General features: G+C 41.9%; 1 protein-coding gene across 1 annotated transcript in view; it reads left to right on the top strand.

Moving 5' to 3' along the window:
* Positions 1-1,182: 1,182 nt before the first annotated feature.
* The window catches only part of LOC308116587 (solute carrier family 45 member 3), a 34,057-nt gene continuing 17,038 nt past the window's right edge, over positions 1,183-18,201 (top strand). The window contains exon 1 of the mRNA XM_080474844.1: positions 1,183-1,339. The gene's annotated coding sequence lies outside the window, so the exon portion shown is untranslated. The remainder of the gene's footprint in view (positions 1,340-18,201) is intronic.

Consider the following 18,201-nt stretch of genomic DNA (forward strand, 5'->3'; position numbering starts at 1 on the left):
TGAAGATCATTCCTTATGGCGCTGGCTGTCTGTCTGGGTTTGGTTTTTTTCCATACTCAACCCTCTTCAGTGCTGATCAAAATGCCTCTCTGACGGTAATCTAATCAGAATACAAACAACGGCCGTGCCTGACAGTTTTGTGCATTAATGTATACACTGTATAAAGTATTACATAAGATATGCTTCTGTTGATTTGAGCCTTGTGTTTCTATCACAGTGTGAAAATAGGTAGCTGCGAGTGGAAACATTGCTCTGGTTAACAAGATGAAAAGTTTTGTTGGGTTTTTTTGCATAGTTTTGCATTTGCAAAGCTGAATCGTTCAGGGATTTGATTTTCTTGCCTAATTTACCTTTCCGGGTAATTACAAGTTTGAAGAATGGACTGTCTGCACAATGTGGTTACACTGATGAGGAGAGACAAAAAAAAAAGAAAAAAAAAAAAGATTTCAACACGAAGTGAGTAGAAATCGTAGATGATTTGTTACATCTTGGCTGACTAAAGAAGACTGCATAATGCTCCTATGGCATTCAACATTTACAACAAAGGTATGTTGGCATTAAAGAGGCTGCACCGTAGTATTGTGGATTGCACAGCCCCGTAACGAGAAGGTCCCAAGTTCAACTTCAAGTTGGCCTTTTTGTATATATAAAATGTTATTATTAGAACTAATATAGTACTATGCTGCTCGGTTTGTTATTTGTTTGTATGCTAGAATAGAATAGAAATACTCTATTAATCCCAGAGGGAAGTTCTTTATAGGTTGGTTAACTGAAGATGCCATGTTTAATACTGGAAAAATACAAAATGAATAATAATAATGCAAAAAAATCTGAATCACACAGACGTGTCAAAAAGAATTGTAAAATATTCATATCTGATAACAACTCAGAAAAAATATTAATTATTATTAGCTCTGCCCCTCGTTACATTGTTTGTGCTATTTCAAACTTTTAATCAGTATGTTTAAAATGTGACATCCTTTGAAACAATAACACATAATTCCACTCCCAAAATGATTGAAAAATATATATATATTTCACCCGCACAATAACGAATTTTTGGAGTACATCCATCATGGTCCCTCTCTAAGATGGTTTCTTGTTTTGTTCAAGCCAGTTATTACCGAGTTGTTAATGAGTTTTTAACGTGTTTGGCGTTTTTTTTGTTGTTTATTGTGAAAGTCCGGACCGGAAGCAGTCGCAGTGCCGTCCTCTCGCTTGCCTCGAGCTCTCAGCTGGTACTCTGGCTGGTTCGCTCCCCACAAGTTGAGCAACAGCGAAACGTCGACAGAGAGAGCAAGTTGCTGCATGGATTTCCAGGAGGTCCACATAACTTAAGGTGAAGTTTGCTTCTTATTCATTCTTTTTTTATATACTTTTTTTTTTTTAAATGACCAGACCTTGCTGTTATAATCCAAGTGTGACGTGTTGAAACTTATTATTCATTTATTGTACGTGGCTGCTTTGCGACGCTTGACCGCGTCGACACCGCAGACAACGGGGCTTTAGAAATGTGACCCATCCGCCGCCAAGTATCGCCCGCCTTGGAGCCTTCCGAGGAGGCTGCGATTTATCGGTTTACCTGGGACGGAGAGTCTCGCCGTGGTGCTTTTGAGCCTGCGGTTCGGAAGGTGTGTGGGTTCGTCCGGCCGGGGGTCTAACGGCGGCGGCGGCGGCGGCAGCAGCAGCGTGGTGATTTCTGGAAGTTTTTCCTCTCTGCGTCGCTGCCTGCAGCCTCTTAACCACCAGGCTCCCTGCATGCACGTTGATGTGCTGCCAAGTGCCATGGTGGCAATAACTTTACAGGCTTACCCACCGAGGCCCTCCCCCCCCTCCTTCACCCCCTCCTCCCCGGTCAGCACACACGGCCCGGCGCGTCCCGCTTTTACGCATTTGGCGCTGTGTTGGAGAGATCCCCGCTGTTTTGACGCATGAATGTCCAGGGGGGAGGAGGAGGAGGAGGAGGAGGGGGAGGCGTTTGAGGACACCCCCGTTTGCGAAGTTGCTTTCAAACTCCCTCAGCTGGTCGTGGCATTGACTGCGGCCACGCTCTAACGGTAATGTTGGTTGTTTCTCTTTCTGCCGCTGCGTTTTTTCTTGTTGTTTTGTTTTGTTTTGTTTTTTCTGCGCGCCTGGGTTCATGAACTGCAGATACACAGCATCACCTGTTGTTTATTTAGACTGGACTCGGTTGACAAAATAGTTTTACTTTTGTTTACTTTGAACGTTTTTTACTTTACTCCCAAACTTTCCTCTGTAGTGGTATAAAACTCCAAATATTTATTTTTTCCCCCCATTTTGTGGAAGTATAACTTTTTGTCACTGCCATGATGATAGTAAATATTATTTACAGAGCTTCTATTCATGACATAACATTCAGCTAAAAAGGCAAAACATATATATATATACTTTAAACACTATAAATAGTGAAATCTAAAAGCAATCATAAAACCGTCAAACTGAAGTCCCACAGAAGCTTCAACACTACAATTTGGATGATCTTCATCATAAAAACCTTAAAACCGAGCCATACTTGTGTTTGGAGGCTTTAAATTGCCCACAGTTTTTAATTATAAGTCCATCTGGGATTAATTAGTTCTGCACACTTCACTAGTAATTGCTGTAAATGTATTGTTATTTACAGCAGTTGCCACAGCAAATCTCTTTCACCACAGACTCTGCTAGTTTTTACACCAGATACTCTTTCTCCCCGCAACCAGGAATTTAAACTTGGATCCCCCACCTTTTGAGTCAAGATTTGAGTTCACTGTAAATATTTATATGTTTTCCAAATCTTTCCGTTTTAGTTGCATATTTTGACTTGAAGCGCACAAAACAAGTGAAAAAAAGATGTGCCAGTGGTTTGATTGTGTCCCGGCTGTTGTCTTTTAGGGGTGCATTCGGGATTATCAGCTTCCTTTTTTTTTTAGTGCTTGTATCTGGAGAATTGCAGCATCGGGAATGTAAACTACACTGGGTACCAAGTAAACTCCTTAAGCTCTGAAAGTTTCCAGTTATTTATTTATGTATTTTTTTTTTTATGGTGTCTGTGTGGATCTATTCTTTTTGAGATATACCAGAAGCTTTCAAGGCTCAAATACCACATTAAGAGGGGAAGAGGATCAAAAGGTTAAACAGCTCTAACCCATGACAGAGGGACTTTTATTGTCACCATGACCGTGACTCTGCCGTTACACAAAGGCCCCTTTCCCCTCCTCAAAGACCACTTCAGTTAGTTATTTTTCTCCCCTGGAAAAAAAAAAAAAGACTCTGCCCCTCTTTTAAATGGTGTGATTTTAACACAAACTTTTTTCTAATGATAATTTAACTGTGTCCCATGCTGCTATATTATGAGAATTAAGTGTTAGTTCAGCTAGATTCCTGCTTGTAAACTGCATAACGTCATCCAGAACTTTGACTCCTAACGCTCAGTGCCAAGCCCATCATTGTGATTAAACCGGCTGATCGCAGAGCAGCCACATTCTTACCACTTGCTGCTTTTCTCTGTGTTGCCCCCCACCCCCCCACCCCCAGGGCTTTGCGCTGCTCTGTGCAGAGCTCATCTGCTCCACAACGATAGAAATGCTTCCTCGCCCAGGATGCTGTGGCTCGACCAGCTGGCTGTTCTGTAACTGCTCTGTGACAGTCTAATATACCCCACAGCCAGGCGCAGGATAATCACCCACCGTCGAGGACACCAAGCTACTTAAGCAGACTGAAGGCTTTTGCAGTTTTAATCAGTCGTAGGCTGTTTATCTCCTGTCGGAGTGCTTCCTGTGAGTCTCCGCGTGTACCTCAATTCAATGAATTGCACTCGTCTTCCTGCATATGTTTTTGAAGACAGGTGCTGGATTATGTGGTGGGTGTGATTTTCTTCTTCCTTTTTTTTTTTTTTTTTTTTTTTTTTTCTTCTCATGGCTGTCTTTTCCTAAAATAAGGAGGGCCTAAAGAGCTTTAGTTTGAGGGTTTTTTTTTTTTTTTTTAGTTTATTTCAAAGAGGGGGACTCTCTTTTCCTTAAGCTCTGTGTCCTCTTCAAAGCATTGTGTGCTGCTGTCGCTCTGATATCATGTGCAGCCATGAACAATCACAGGTATGCGATCCGTACAATGGTTGTCTCTCAGATCAGAGGAGTGCAGCAGACATTCACTTCACTGCCTCATACGGCTCTCAACACAGTCCCTTTTAAAGTTATCTTCTTGGGCTTTTCCTTGTCTCTCGGCTGTTGTGTTTGCTCATGTTATTCCCATAATAACAACAGATTTGCACCTTTTTTTTTTTTTAAATACCGTCTGTCCACGTGAAGTAGAAGAAACCTTGCCGGCGCTTAAGTTGCCCCAATCGCCTCGGGGTTTCGTTGTAATTTGAGCTAGTGCCTTTCATATTGACAGAATACATGCCAGCTGCTTCTATTTCCTTTGTCTCTGTGTGAATCCCAATTTAGTCTTGAGCTCATTTGTCAGATCTGCGTGGTTTATTTCGTAGTTATCTTAAGGCAAATCATCAAACCGCTCAGACCTTGTACATGTACTGCTGAAGTGAATGCGTCTCTTAGTGCAAATCATTGCAGGAACAGTCAGTTCATTTGTTGAAACAGGAAGGGGGGGGGAGAAAAGTGGTAATAAAAAAATTAAAAAACGTTGATGTTAGATGGAAAAGGTGTTAATGTGTTTTCATTTTACATGTTTGTTTGTTTTTTCCCATTGCTGTATGACAACTACTCGTCAAAAACACCTGTTCCAACACTGGAAGGATGTGAAACTGGAATGCTCATTATTAGACCACCATACCTCACTAACAGTGGGAGGGGGGGCCTGAATGCCAAGCAACCTGTCTGATTTCTGCATCTCTCGTGGATGGTAGACCGAGGTGCTTTAGAAGTTGTTGGGTTTTTTTCTTTCTTTTTCCCCAGCTCTCCGCAGGCTGCAGGGTCAGAGTCTAAACAGGCTCCCTGTAATAGTGCTGCACAGCCAGCTGGGCTCCAGTAAGGCTGCTCACAGGCTCTCCTAATGGCCTAGAGCTAAAAGAAAAAGATGACAACTACTCTGCCACCTAGGGATGCCACATCTGTGGCGGTGTTACCATTCTCTTACCTCTTAGGGTTGCTGACTTAGACCCTGTTTACACGACAAGTTTCTCTCTTTCACTGCAACGTTTTGGAAACGATGCCCGTTTACCTGGCAACGGCAGAAACGCTGAAAACCATGTTGTCATGTTGGGCGTTGTTTGTTCTTGTAATGAAGCCACGCACACACGTGCGCAGATAACGGTACGCTGTAAACATTAACAATGGCGAGTACGCGGATGTCCGTATGGACAGTCAACAAAGTTGGATTGTTATTATCAGAAGAACTGTTCAGCGTGGCCGTGGCGCGAATGTGCATGAGCAGCCGTCTACACGGAGACAGAGCCCGTGCGTTTTCAGAAAGTTTTGTTTCCCCGGGTTCTCAAGAAGACTGAGCCGGAGCGTTTTCCAAAAGTTGCGTTTTCAGTTGCTTCGAGCACCGTCACTGTGTAAATGGAACCCCAAAGCCTAAGAAACGTTTTGCGTTTTCACTTGTCGCTTTAAATTTAAAAGGCTTATGATTTATAATGATGAGCAGCCTTGCCTCATAGTGTGAACGCTCCTGATTTGAGTCTGTGCCGGGTTTGCATGTTCTTCCCAGGTTTTCCACAAGTATTTTGTTTTACTCCCATTAAAAAAACCACTTGCATTTAGGGTTAGTTGGTCATTTCCCCGATCTGTGTTTGCCCCGCGATGCATTGGCGACTCGTCTGCACGTACCCGGCTTTCGCCCAGCTGGAATCGGCTCCGGCACTCTGCGATTAGTGTTGGATGAAGTGCTCTAGAAGATGGATGGATTTAAAATGCAGTTAAGTCATTTTGTTCCGCCTTCAATTCATTCAGTGTTTCAAATTATGCACCAACTTACCAACACCTCTTTCTCTCTCCGTCCCGGTTGGCTTCCACACAAGTGAGAGTCACAATCGCGTCCGCTGGCGCTGCGGCGGTGTGCGTGCCCGAGTTCCTGTCCTCTTGTGACGGCTCCCGGGATCACGCCAAACTCAAATTGATGCATGAAGGCGAAGCCGTAGTCGATTCAGGCATCTGGGTTATCCGTGTTCTTTTAATATCTTGTCTGATTAAAGACATGAATATTCCCTATCTTTCCTTCAGTCTGGCATGAAGTGAGTCCGTGCCAAAGCGTGTGGGTGCACTGGCACCGCTTCAGTTCTCTGGTGGCTCGCTTGGCCAACTGCTTTTCTCTTTAATCCTAATTTGCTGCTCTGTATTTCTGTCATTCAAACTTAAAACACACTGTCACACAATGGATGAAATATGCCAACTGCAAAGCAAAAGAAAAAAATGAATAATTTAGTAAATTATGGAAACATGAGTAGCTTTTGTTTTATTATACTGCTGGCCATTGTAAAACATGAGGCAAAATTACCGAAGTACACCTTGACATTTCCTGCAATCAGACAGTTACATTATAATCACAGTTATTCATACCAATCAACCGTGAAAGCGTCATTATCCAGAACTTTGTGATTTTAGTTTGGAACTCTTAAGGTGTTTTCAAACTTTTCTTTCGCTCGTGACTTTGTCACATGAATCCAACTGCTGCACAGCTTGTGGTGTTTTATTCTCACCACAAGTTGCCTTTGACTGATGTGTGAACTCACCAGGAACTCCAGATGTTTCTGTTTCTCTGTTCCACACTATATCCCTGTCTCTCTCATCTTTGTACATTTAGATTAAAAAAAAAAAAAAAAAAAAGAGCTCCCTTCTGATTTGCATTCCTCTCCATTAATCCGACAGTGCGAGCAATGTGTTGTTTTGATGTTGGAATAAAGATTGTAGACTCATTACAAAAATTCTTCTCTTAGCTTGAACCCAGTGACATATCTGTAGGTTTTTATGATGGAATTGAAGGCTATCTTTTTATTTAAATAACACTGAATTGACGTTGGTTGTAAATCCAGTTGCTGGTGTCAATGCCAAATTCAAACATCAGCTCAAATTAACATTGAATGTGTAGTATACATACTGAAGCAGTCTATCAAATTTACTTAAGGCCCATATTTCTTTCAAGGGATTTTATTAGAAATATATAAATATTCATATCGCTCTGTCACATACTTTCCTGTTTGTGACGCCACTTGTCCTCATAGAGAGCGACAGGATACTACCTGCTTTATTCCCGTGTGTAGGATGTCAAACATCCCACCTATTCATGGCTCTTTTCCTACCGCTGTCTGGATCTGTAATAAACCTCTGTGAATGACAGAAAACTGTCTCTTTAATATCTTTATGTAGCCAATAAGATATATTCCATGCCTGAGAAAGGTTTTGTAACCTATATGGATGCATAATTTTGCTGGAGATTAAACATTTTACCTTGCATCAAGCAGCTGTCATCTTATTTTGCAGATGGCTTTGTGTCCTCCCGTGTCTTAGCTTTATTTTTGTGCACAGCACTTTTGTCTCTTAAAATCCAGTTTTCTCTGAACACCTACCTCTTGTTTTTTTGTTTTGTTTTGTTTTGTTTGATCCTTGCATCACACAGTCAGACGTGTCCTGACATTTATTTTCCGATGTCTGGCCCAATGTAGATGTTGATGTGCGCGTCAAAAGGAAAACCTGGCCAATTTTATACACTTAAGTGTGTTTACATTTAGACATTTTTTTTTATTGGCAGAGATAACAAAGAAGAAAATCAAAAATGCCAAAAATATTTTGTGTCCATTGTGGAAGGACTGCATGTTAACATGGCGTACTGTCTTGAATGTAACTCTCCCTTTTAAAGGAGACTTTGATCGGTTTCTTGGTTGTTCTAATGATCCAGATTCTGTCCATTGTGTAAATAGTGTCCCTACATGTTGAGCAGACTATACTCCTGTGTAATAGCAAGATCGTAGGCTTATTGTCATATCATGTGTTCCTTCTGCTGCTTCTTAAAATGTCTCAATACAACATCTAGTGGTGCAAACCTGTACTGCAAGACGAAATGGGCTTTGGCATGTTGGAAAGACTGCAATGACATATTTACTTTTACCTCATTTGTGAGATATTTGTAGATAACATTAAACAAGTATACCGTATATTGTAGCCTTTTAAAATGTAAATTTCTTAATGTAGACAATCAGATAGATCCATACACTGAGAAGGATTTTGTTGTTACTGCCACCTGTCGCACATCACGACATTTATATGAATTATTCAAGGTTCTTAATTCTCCTCATATGTATTTCATAACGACCACAATTGAGTTATTTTTGATGAGCGTAAAACAAATGGTTCAACAGTCGGCATCTGTTTGCGTTCCTCTCTCACAACCTCGGCTCGCCTAATTTAATTTACTGACTTTACTTAGTTCTGCCCACATGGTTCAGTTGTGGAGGGTACTGTGTGGCATTAAAAGCAAAACAGCCTCAGGTCCAGCTTGCATGAAGAAAAGCGGCAAACAGACGGCAATCGAGCCTATCACTTTTCTGTAATGCCGCGTTAATGAGAAGCGCTACTTTTGACAGTTTGGCAAAGCTGCTAAAAACCACAGTCGACATCTAGAAGAGACAGGCACAGGCCCCGAAGGGGGGGATAACATGGACTTGTCCTTCGACATTTTCCCATGGTGATAAGGACTCGGCCAGATGTTCGCAATACATATTCACACTCTCCCCTCAACTCTTGGAGGAGCCCCAGCAAGTGTATAAAACAGATCTGAAAAGGCAGAATCTGGTAAGGCATTCAGTGCGCCAAATTGTTTATAGGACCCTTACCTGCTGATAATTTCTCAATAAAACGAGCAGCAAAGACCAACCCAATGAGATGGTTAAAGGTTTCAACTTATGTTGTCTCCCCGTTTGAAGTTTGCCTGTGGGAATGGGGTAAACGGCACATTATTAAGACACCACAGTCTTGTCTTTCATGTTGCAAGCTAAAGGGGGATGCTATTGAATGTTTGAGGGAGACCTTTGATATGTGAGATGCTCTGTGCTTGGTGAAAGGATCCAGCTTACGATTTGAGTCAATATGCATGTGAGTGCTTTGATGCCTTTTTTTTTTTTCTTTTCTTTTTTTTTGGCCAGACCGCTTTTTTGTCAGTAAAGTTTCATACCAAAAGCTTATGGGATTGGTGGTGCAGCACATGTGTGTGTGTAAAAGTGCCTGTTTTTGCACAGTGGTGGTATGTACAGATACACTAATGGATTTGCTGTCCCACCCTTGTTGAATGTTTTCAAAAAAATAAAATGATTGTGAACTGGTCTGGGCAGTTTGATGAATGTCACAGCCAAAGTTTGGAGGGCATGATTAAAATAACGGAAGGAAAGATTGATTTAGTTTACATGTTTCTTTTGTGAGAATGCTTTTTGTCTCAAATACTTGACGATAGATGTTTCCTTTTTTTCCTCCCAGAGAGCTCAGGTTAGATTGCTCCCTTTTTTCTTTTTTTTTCTTTTTTTTATCAAGCTTTTATGGTTTGGGCACACAAAGATAGTAATGTTGTAAAACCAATTCCGTTGTGTAATTGTGTTTTTACACTGGTGTTTTTGAAGGAGAAGCTGCTTTATGTACACTTACGAACCCTCTGCAAAGAACTCCTCCAACTATGGGCAGGATGTTTATTAAAATGACTTAAACATTGTGTGTGAGCACAAGATTAGGCATGTATGGAGTGGCATTGTGTGTGTGTGTGTGTGTGTGTGTGTGTGTGTGTGTGTGTGTGTGTGTGTGTGTGTGTGTGTGTGTGTGTGTGTGTGTGTGTGTGTGTGTGTGTGTGTGTGTGTGTGTGTGTGTGTGTGTGTGTGTGTGTGTGTGTGTGTGTGTGTCTTCTGAGCGGGAGAGAAAGGACTTTGCCCTTCTCTTCTCTCTTTACCATCTGGTTTGTGTAACATTTGACTGAGGCGTTAATCATTGTGCCTTGGGGCCACTGCTGCTCTGACAACAGCTGGAAAAGGGAGATGGACCTGTTGATGTCCATCTGTCCTTCTGTCTGTCAGTTTTCCATGGACTGCTGTATTAACTGTATCCATGCAGCTGTAAGGTTCACGACCTTAGTGTTCCTCAGGGGGAAAACAGTTCCACAATTTATTAAAACAAACAAAAAAAAAAAAAACAGCTGGAATGACCTTCCTCGACCCATTAACTCTGTTGGTAAAGTCTGTCAGCCCGTAACTTCCAACAAATCTTTCACTGGCTCCTTACTTCCATTTAAATTTGCTGACTTGTCTTTATAGCTTGCGATTAATGGGAATTACACACTTGGAAGGGCAATCCATGCTTGCTGCATCCTTGTGGCTGTGTGGGTTTCTCTGCGATGGAGTCTTCATAGTGGCTGTGCTATAAAAAGCACACTGGGCACCTGCTTCTTGTACCTCACATTTCTACAAGAGCAGCATTTCTCCATTGTACTCGACAGTTGTTTCACAAGAGATTACATTGCTTCAGCATGTGGTTTGATATCGACCAGCTTGTAAAATCACTTGACAATGTCCACTATGTCTGTGGAATCAGCCGGTCCTTGCAACAGCTGTGGGGAGAAAAGCCTTCCTATTTTCCACACTGCAGCATCAGGGAGCTGGCATTTTGCTCTCCGTGGCATCCCATAGGTGCTGGATTGGATTTAGGTCAGGGTGGGGGATTTTGATTTTCCACTTCTGTCACATGAATCATATTTTAGTGATATTTCTTTAAAGGAAACTTATGCGAAAAAATTTTTTTTTAATTAGCCAATGTTGCTTGTAATCTTTTACTGTTAAAAAATATTTCTTGTACGCAGCCCCTTCTTTCTCTCTGAAACAAGACATTTTGGCTCCATTCTTTTCAACACCCCCTCTGAGATAGCCCAATTTCTTCTTTTGGCTCTCGGGAAGCCTCCTTCAAAAGTGCTGAGCCTCCTGGCAGGCAGGTTTCATTGCTTGTAATTTGACACCAGACTCATCATTTAGATATAGAGTGTCTTGTATCTGGGGCAGGGGAACATTTAAACACATCTTTGGCAAGATGGTTTTGGAAGCCTGTTCCAAACTGTGCATCCACATCAGACTAAAGACGGAGGTTTCTCCTTAAAGATGAGACTAAAACAGGCGGTTTTTCTCACAATCTGATCTCGTGGCAGAGTTTAATGAAAGGCTTTTTTGCATTGCATACGCTATATTCCTGATGCGAATTAGAGGATATCATAACAGCTCCCCTTTTAAGTTTTTCAAATCTCTGTGTGCACTCCATAGTTGAAGTCGGTACATGATTACCAAAACCACTGTCAGGAAACAAGCCGCGACTATGACGCACCGCCTGCTAAGCTTTTCCCCCTGCATTGTGCCTGATCTGAACTCCTCACTTAATTTTCAGCTCATCTTCAGCGTAGCACCTTCAACAGCTCCTATTTGTCTGTGCGTCTTCTTCACCATTTTATTTCCTCCTGGTTATGAATGATCGGTGTGCTCGGTTTGAGCTGGTCGCCGTTGTTATCGATCTCTTTCGCGATCCATTTTGGACAATTATTTGGTTTCGCCTGCTGCTGCTGGTCTTTCTGGGCCTGTCGGTTTTGTGCTGATCCAACAAATAGATTGACCTTCTCTGTGCAAACAAACAAAGTTTAACCTTTACTCTGAGCACTTGACTTTGTCGTTTTTTTGACTTAAACCGGGCTGCTCCAAGCTTCTTGTAATCGATGCATAAAATCTTATACGAGTTCAGCCACACTGAATTAAAATAAACTTACATTATGAACCTCATCGAAGGGCAGCGGTGATTCAGCTCAAGAAAAATGCTTGACTCAGCGGCTACTCGATGCTCTGCTTTCTTCATTCGCATACTGAGGTTAGGGGGGAAAAAAAAACGTAAGCTTATGTGGGTCACATGGGGTCCTTCTGTCTTTTTAACGAGTCTTTAAATTTATTGTGGTTCCTTCTTTATATATGCAATATACAATATATGCACAGCAACACCCTGGTAAATTTTGCGATTTTGTTATTGCCACACATCTGCTACAGATTTTTTTTCCATTCCAATGCATAAATGTGCATCGTAGTTTTTCTGCTCTGCATGTTGTTTTTCCTCTGCTGGTCTGGCACAAATTGTTGCACTCACGCACTGCTTTTCACCACGACGACTCCACATTAAATAAAAGATGGATGGATGAAACAAATCTTTAAAAAAGCCCAAAAAATAATTATGCTGGAAAGCCACTAAAGATTATAAAAAGGAATCTTGTGCATTATTAATATTTTTTTTACGTGCGGGACTTACACAGAAGATAATGTCAGGTACTTAAAACTCCATTCCTCGGGAAACAATGTTTTTAACAATGACATTCATTTTCACTTCTTTTGGGAGCAGAGTGTTTCCTTTTTCTGGAAAAACTCTTGACACACTTGACTTGTTGGTTAGCTTCTTTTTGGGTCTATTTTCCATTATCCGTCGCTGGAGTAAACATGTGTAATGGGTCCTGTGCTATCTGCGATTGATTCTCCATGCAAAGCAAGATTGTGTGCCTCTCGGCGCAGCTTTAGCGATTGATTCAACATTTTGTAATTGAATTTTATTTATTTATGACACTGTGGCAGCTGCGATCGCTCTGCGGCCATATGCAACAGATGGCTAAGTATAAGTAAAACACTCCCGCAGGATTCTGAAGCCTCGAGGACTATATTAAAGAGTGTGGGACCAGCTATGTTATGACTGGGTATAGATAACTCCTGGAAAATGTTAAGGTTTTCGGGCTTTTAGATGACCACTGCACCAGTGCTCATCTTGAAGGCTCCAAATGTTAAAAGCTATTGGGTATGTATAGAAGCTCAGTGTTTAAGCATCGCCATCACGTATTTACTTAAAGGTTAATTTGCTGTGGAAGCACACAATGAGTGATTGATCCTTCCCATCGTGCTATGTATAATGTGGGTGACATTTAGGCTTTATTGGGTCCCTGCTGCTGCGCCAAGAGTAGTGGCCCTTGAGTTCTATTTCTGACACACTGTTTTGGTTTATCAAAGCAGGGAGCAGTGTGTCGTAGCTTATTATGGGCATGTTGGATTTGGCCGGCGCAGGCGAAGCCGAGTTTGTGGAAAAGGCTACCATGGAATTAAGGCTCGCTTGGCCCTGTCCACGTGTATCTTTAGCTAAAGCTGTAGTCACACACACACACACACACACACACACACACACACACACACACACACACACACACACACACACACACACACACACACACACACACACACACAATATGCTAATAATAGAAACAAACATCACTGCATGAAATGGTTGCAGATGTGCAAAGTTTTATTATATTAACAAGCCCATTGTTGAATGAGTGTTCTCTTGGCTGGGAGAAGTAAGTGTCTGGCATGTGTGGAAATTGTGGTTTTGAAGACACAATTTCTTCTTCTTTTTTTTTTTTTCATAGAGGGTGTCTTGATATGGCCACGTTCATACCCATTTGAAATGGGTAATTACACACCAATGAGATACTGTATATTTTTCAACAATTTTAAAGGAAGTTCACTGCTCATTGTGTGCTGTAATGACTTCTAAATATATCAGGGAGAGGAAAAAAAACAAAAGATTTGTGAGGAGGAAGCATTTTCAGTAAGTGGGGACACCGTCAGTGAGGCCCGGCCTTTCTCCAAAATGGGATTTTCAGAATTGTCTTAATTCCAGACAAGCGGCTCCTGTAGCTGAGGGGGAGTGCTGCCAGCAGCCGTTCTCCACACTCTGCTTTATTGATCTGCCTCCGGGCTCCGGGAACGGAGATTCCTTAAAGCCAGTCGTAGCCTAATGACATTACTCGACACCCCGACCCTCCCACCGCTAACCACCCTCCCCATTTTACGTCTCCCTGCGCTCCACTTTTCTTCGTCCTCTCGCTGTTATCAAATTAAAAGCTTTTCTATAGAGGGTTGCTCTTGGCCTGCGGGTGCTGGGCACAGGCATGGCTACCAGCCGGATGGTGGAGTGATTCTCTGCTCGTGTGTATGTGTGTGTGAGTGCGTGAGTGCGTGCGTGCGTGCGTGCGTGCGTGTGTGCGTGCGTGCGTGCGTGTCTACTTAAACAGGCGTTTTGCTGGCTGAGCTGGTGAACCAGGAAAAGGGTTAAAGCAGCCATGCTGGAGCACAGGCTTAACTGAGACTTTGCTGGAAGAGGAGAGGTAATGAGAGAGGGTGGGAGAGCTGCCGCGGCACTGATAGGCAGCTGAACATGATACCGGGTCGAGGGGCATGATACTAAAGTTTAGGGAGTGGTTATAGATAGTGGCAAAGAAGTGGTTGGGGAGTGGCCTCAGTGTGGAATTGTTAGATTATATAAATTCATTCTTTGCTTCCTAAGTGCCTCTTATCCTTCTCTTATACAATTCAGGTGAGTGAGTGTGTGTGTGTTTACATGTCAGGTCAAGGCAACAGCAGTGGTCTGAATTTTGCCTTTCAGGCCAAACTTTTGTTGTGGGGGGAGGGGGACAAGTCATTTTCTGAGGCAGATACAGGCAGACAGAAAACAGCAGGATTCCTCGAGTGCTTTGGGATTTTCCCAATTCCCACCTTACAGGCTGAGACAGGGGAGGAGGAGGAGGGAGGGGAGAAAGCAGAATAATGGGAGGGAGGTAGAGGAGGTGGGCTAAATCTGGGAGGAGGGAACAGGGGACTTTGAAAGAAGCAGGATAAAAAAAGAGTCAGAATATGTGGCTTGAAGCAGGTGGTCAATGAGTCTGCACAGATATGCTCAGCAGGAGAGCAGGGAGTTCAGATTGGATGAAGACTGCGAGTCACATTTAAAGCTGAGTAAACACTCAATTTTCAGCAATGCACATCTGCAGGTGAATATTTTCGTCCTTGGTTGGTGAGTATCGTTTTTGAAATTGTGAATTTATTCCACTGTGGCTCATCGTGGTAATATGCTTTTCATTGCGTCATCCAGCAAGCCCGATGGGCGGATAGTTAATATATGGAAGAAAGTTTTTCTAATGACGAATATGTGCACTTTTAACTGTGTAATTTTGGTATTTTTAGAAACCGTCCCTCAGCTGAGCATGATGAATTTCCACTGAATGTGAAGAGCTCATTCTGACTCTTGTCGGATGAAGGCTAATGGCAGTAATAGGCCATTTAAAATATGTACGTACAAAATAGTAGAATATGAAATAATATCAAATACATTTCACATGCAAATGTGTGTAAAAAGAAGTTATAATACATGGCTACTTTAGTAATTCATTATTAATGTGATAGTTCAATCATTGGATTACTTTCTTGAATATTCAGTGAGTTCTGACCATAACAATTTTGGGTGATTCTACGAAAACCCTCCAACTAGTTGGCATCAGAAATATTAATAATTTAAACCAATCAGTTAGCTGTCAGGCAGATGTCCGCCACTAGTCAGGGCCACAGAGCCGTTGGGTAGAAATTTCTTTCCTCTCGACTTCAGGTTTAAAACACCGCGTTTTGGAAATTGGAGAGATGGTCTATTGCAAAACCAGCACAGTTTGGCGAATGGAAAGAAGGTTGCGTGTCGACTTTTCCAGAGAAACATATTAATTGGAGAAACCAAAGTTAACTTGGAATAGATCGATGGCTACTGCCGCTGATAGCTGTGCTCGCCACATTCAGGTCACAAGGAAAATCCCTGATACACATTGTTAAATGTTTTGTTTTGTAAGAGCCCTCGCTAAAATATCCAGGTTTTTATATAGAAAGACTAAAGTATCCAGAGGTATGAACAAATCTAGCAAGCCCGATTTAGAGAATACTTTTGGAATAAAAAAAAAACCCTCCTAATTATACTAACAGTTTGTTAATTTAGTGTGAATTAACTAATCATGGCAACTCAAGACTTAATCAACAAGGCTTAGATATTGTATTTTTTGTAAGTTTGTAATGTATTTTGTACGAATTGGGTGCCGACTTATAAATGTGCAACAGTAATTAAGCTGCGGTTTCAACATGCCGAGACCGAAAATGTGAAAAGGAGAACAAATTGGATATATAATTAAAAAAGACCACAACAGTGGAATTCAGTAATTAATCATTATGTAAATTCTCCAACTTTATGAATAAAAGTTGTCGCCGACAAGTAACAACACTGTCGAAGAGAAATGCCATCCCTCAACAATTAACTGGCTATTAACTAAACCTAATTAGAATTTCCACCGCTCTATTAACTAGATGTAAACACACCTGATCAAGATTGAATGAAAACTCATTAGCGTTTAGATTCACTCTTATTAGTCCTTTCACCTTTAACACAATAGCTTTTCAGCGAGTGGAAAGCCACGGCTGGTAGGGAGCCGCGTTATCGGCCACACCGACTCACAAGAGGCCACGCAGCTGAACCCTGCTGCACCCCATTGTTGTGCCACTATGATAATAGTCACCTCCCAGAGGCATTGCTGGTTTCATTCTCTCGCCTGTAAAGGCACAGGCTTCCCTCAGTTCACCTTCTACACACACACGCGCAACTTAATCCCACACTAGTGACCAAGTCTGTATTCATCTCATCTTCATCTAATAAGTGTGTGTTAGTCCATCTGTGTGAACCCTTGCACTTAAATATGCACTGGCAGTTCTCTTCACCCACTTTCTCAGGGTTGAATTCTGGAGTAGACCAGTGGGATGCACTTAAAATGAAATATTGGGATACTTCTCTGCTGTAAAGGAATGAAATAAGTGAACGATAATGAAGGATTGACGATTATACCAGATTCACCCATCCCAAACCCTGAAGATACAGTCTCTCACTAAAATACATCTTGAAGATACTTATAGCACTACTCTCTCAGGAGTCATGAACTTTTCGTTTCCTGTCATCCTTATGGTCTTTTAAACTTAGAGGACTTATTCTGAGTCACCACCCTAATTAGTGCAGGGATGGAGAGAGAGAGCGCTCTTCACATTTTGGCACTGCAAATAGTGTCATTACACCCTCCAGAAAGAGGACAAGGTCGTCTTTCCTGCTCCAACGTAAGCCTTATGCAGAGGTGGAAGTCACGCAGTACGACATTATCACATTACTGACATTACATCATATTTTTGTGCCTTTGTATTTCATTGAAATGTGATTTTACTCATCCCCTTAAACCCAACTACTTTGGCTATTGTTTTTTTGGGGGGGGGTTAGGTATGATTTATTTATGTATAAGTAGTCGTGCTTGAGGATAAATCTTCTGAACCCTTGTTACTTCTGCACGCACTGGAAATAGTGCGGACAGGAGAAAATTGTCAGCAAGCAGTCGTCCTCCCGCTGTCCTCGTCTTTGAAATGTTAGGATGATCACATGATTTGCGGTGAAAGGCAGGGTCAGGGGTCGCAGTGACGGATGTGGGCTTAAGATTACGGGCTTGGGGGCAGGGTCAGGACGGTCATGGCGGTCAGGGCGTGCCTTTCAAGTGAGCAGAAGCAGAGACCGCCTCGAACACGAAACCTTTTTTTTTTTTTTTTTTTTTATTGAAAGTTGAAGAAATCCCATGTTGTCAGGAGGGAGGTCTGTACTCATCTGAATGACTGCGAATGATGCTCAACACCTGGTCAGGGATAACAAGGGAGATTTCAAGATGAGAAAAGGGGGTATGGCTTAAAATTGAAAGACTTAAAAATAATCAGATGTTTGATTAGGATATATAATCGCTCAAAGTGTCTCTTAAAGCCTCATGTGATTGCGTTGGGACAAATTGTGAACAGAACTTGCAAAAGAGTTTTTCCCCCAAAAATCTCAGAAAGCGTATGAAACATATGTTAATCTTAATGCGGGTTGGGAATCCTCATCCAGCGGCTTCTGCACTTCTTTTTTGAGCTACCATTTTATTTGACACCTGATGGAAGAAATGATTGGGAAGAGGCCCACTATTTATACGGTCAAGAATCCTCAATTGACTTGCAACCGCTCCCTGCCTTTCACTCATGCGTTACAAGACGGCTTTGTCAAAAACTTGTAACATCATCTGGTGAATGTTAAGTGAGTATCACGTGACACCACCCAAATTTTGCCAGAGGTTAATACAATACTCCTGTAACATGACCAACGATCATAAAGTACCAACTGGATGTCAAAATTGTTTCTACTTCCCATATATTCTTGAGGAAGGTGGTGTTGAAGTTTCTTTCTCATGTCAAAGAACTAAATGAGAGTGTGCTAAGCTTGCTCATTCTTCACATTACACCTAGTTGGGTTTTTTTATGCGTATGATTAGTTATTGTGCTCTTCTGCA

Source organism: Lipophrys pholis, assembly GCF_963383615.2.
Source record: "Lipophrys pholis genome assembly, chromosome: 11".
Classification (NCBI taxonomy): domain Eukaryota; kingdom Metazoa; phylum Chordata; class Actinopteri; order Blenniiformes; family Blenniidae; genus Lipophrys; species Lipophrys pholis.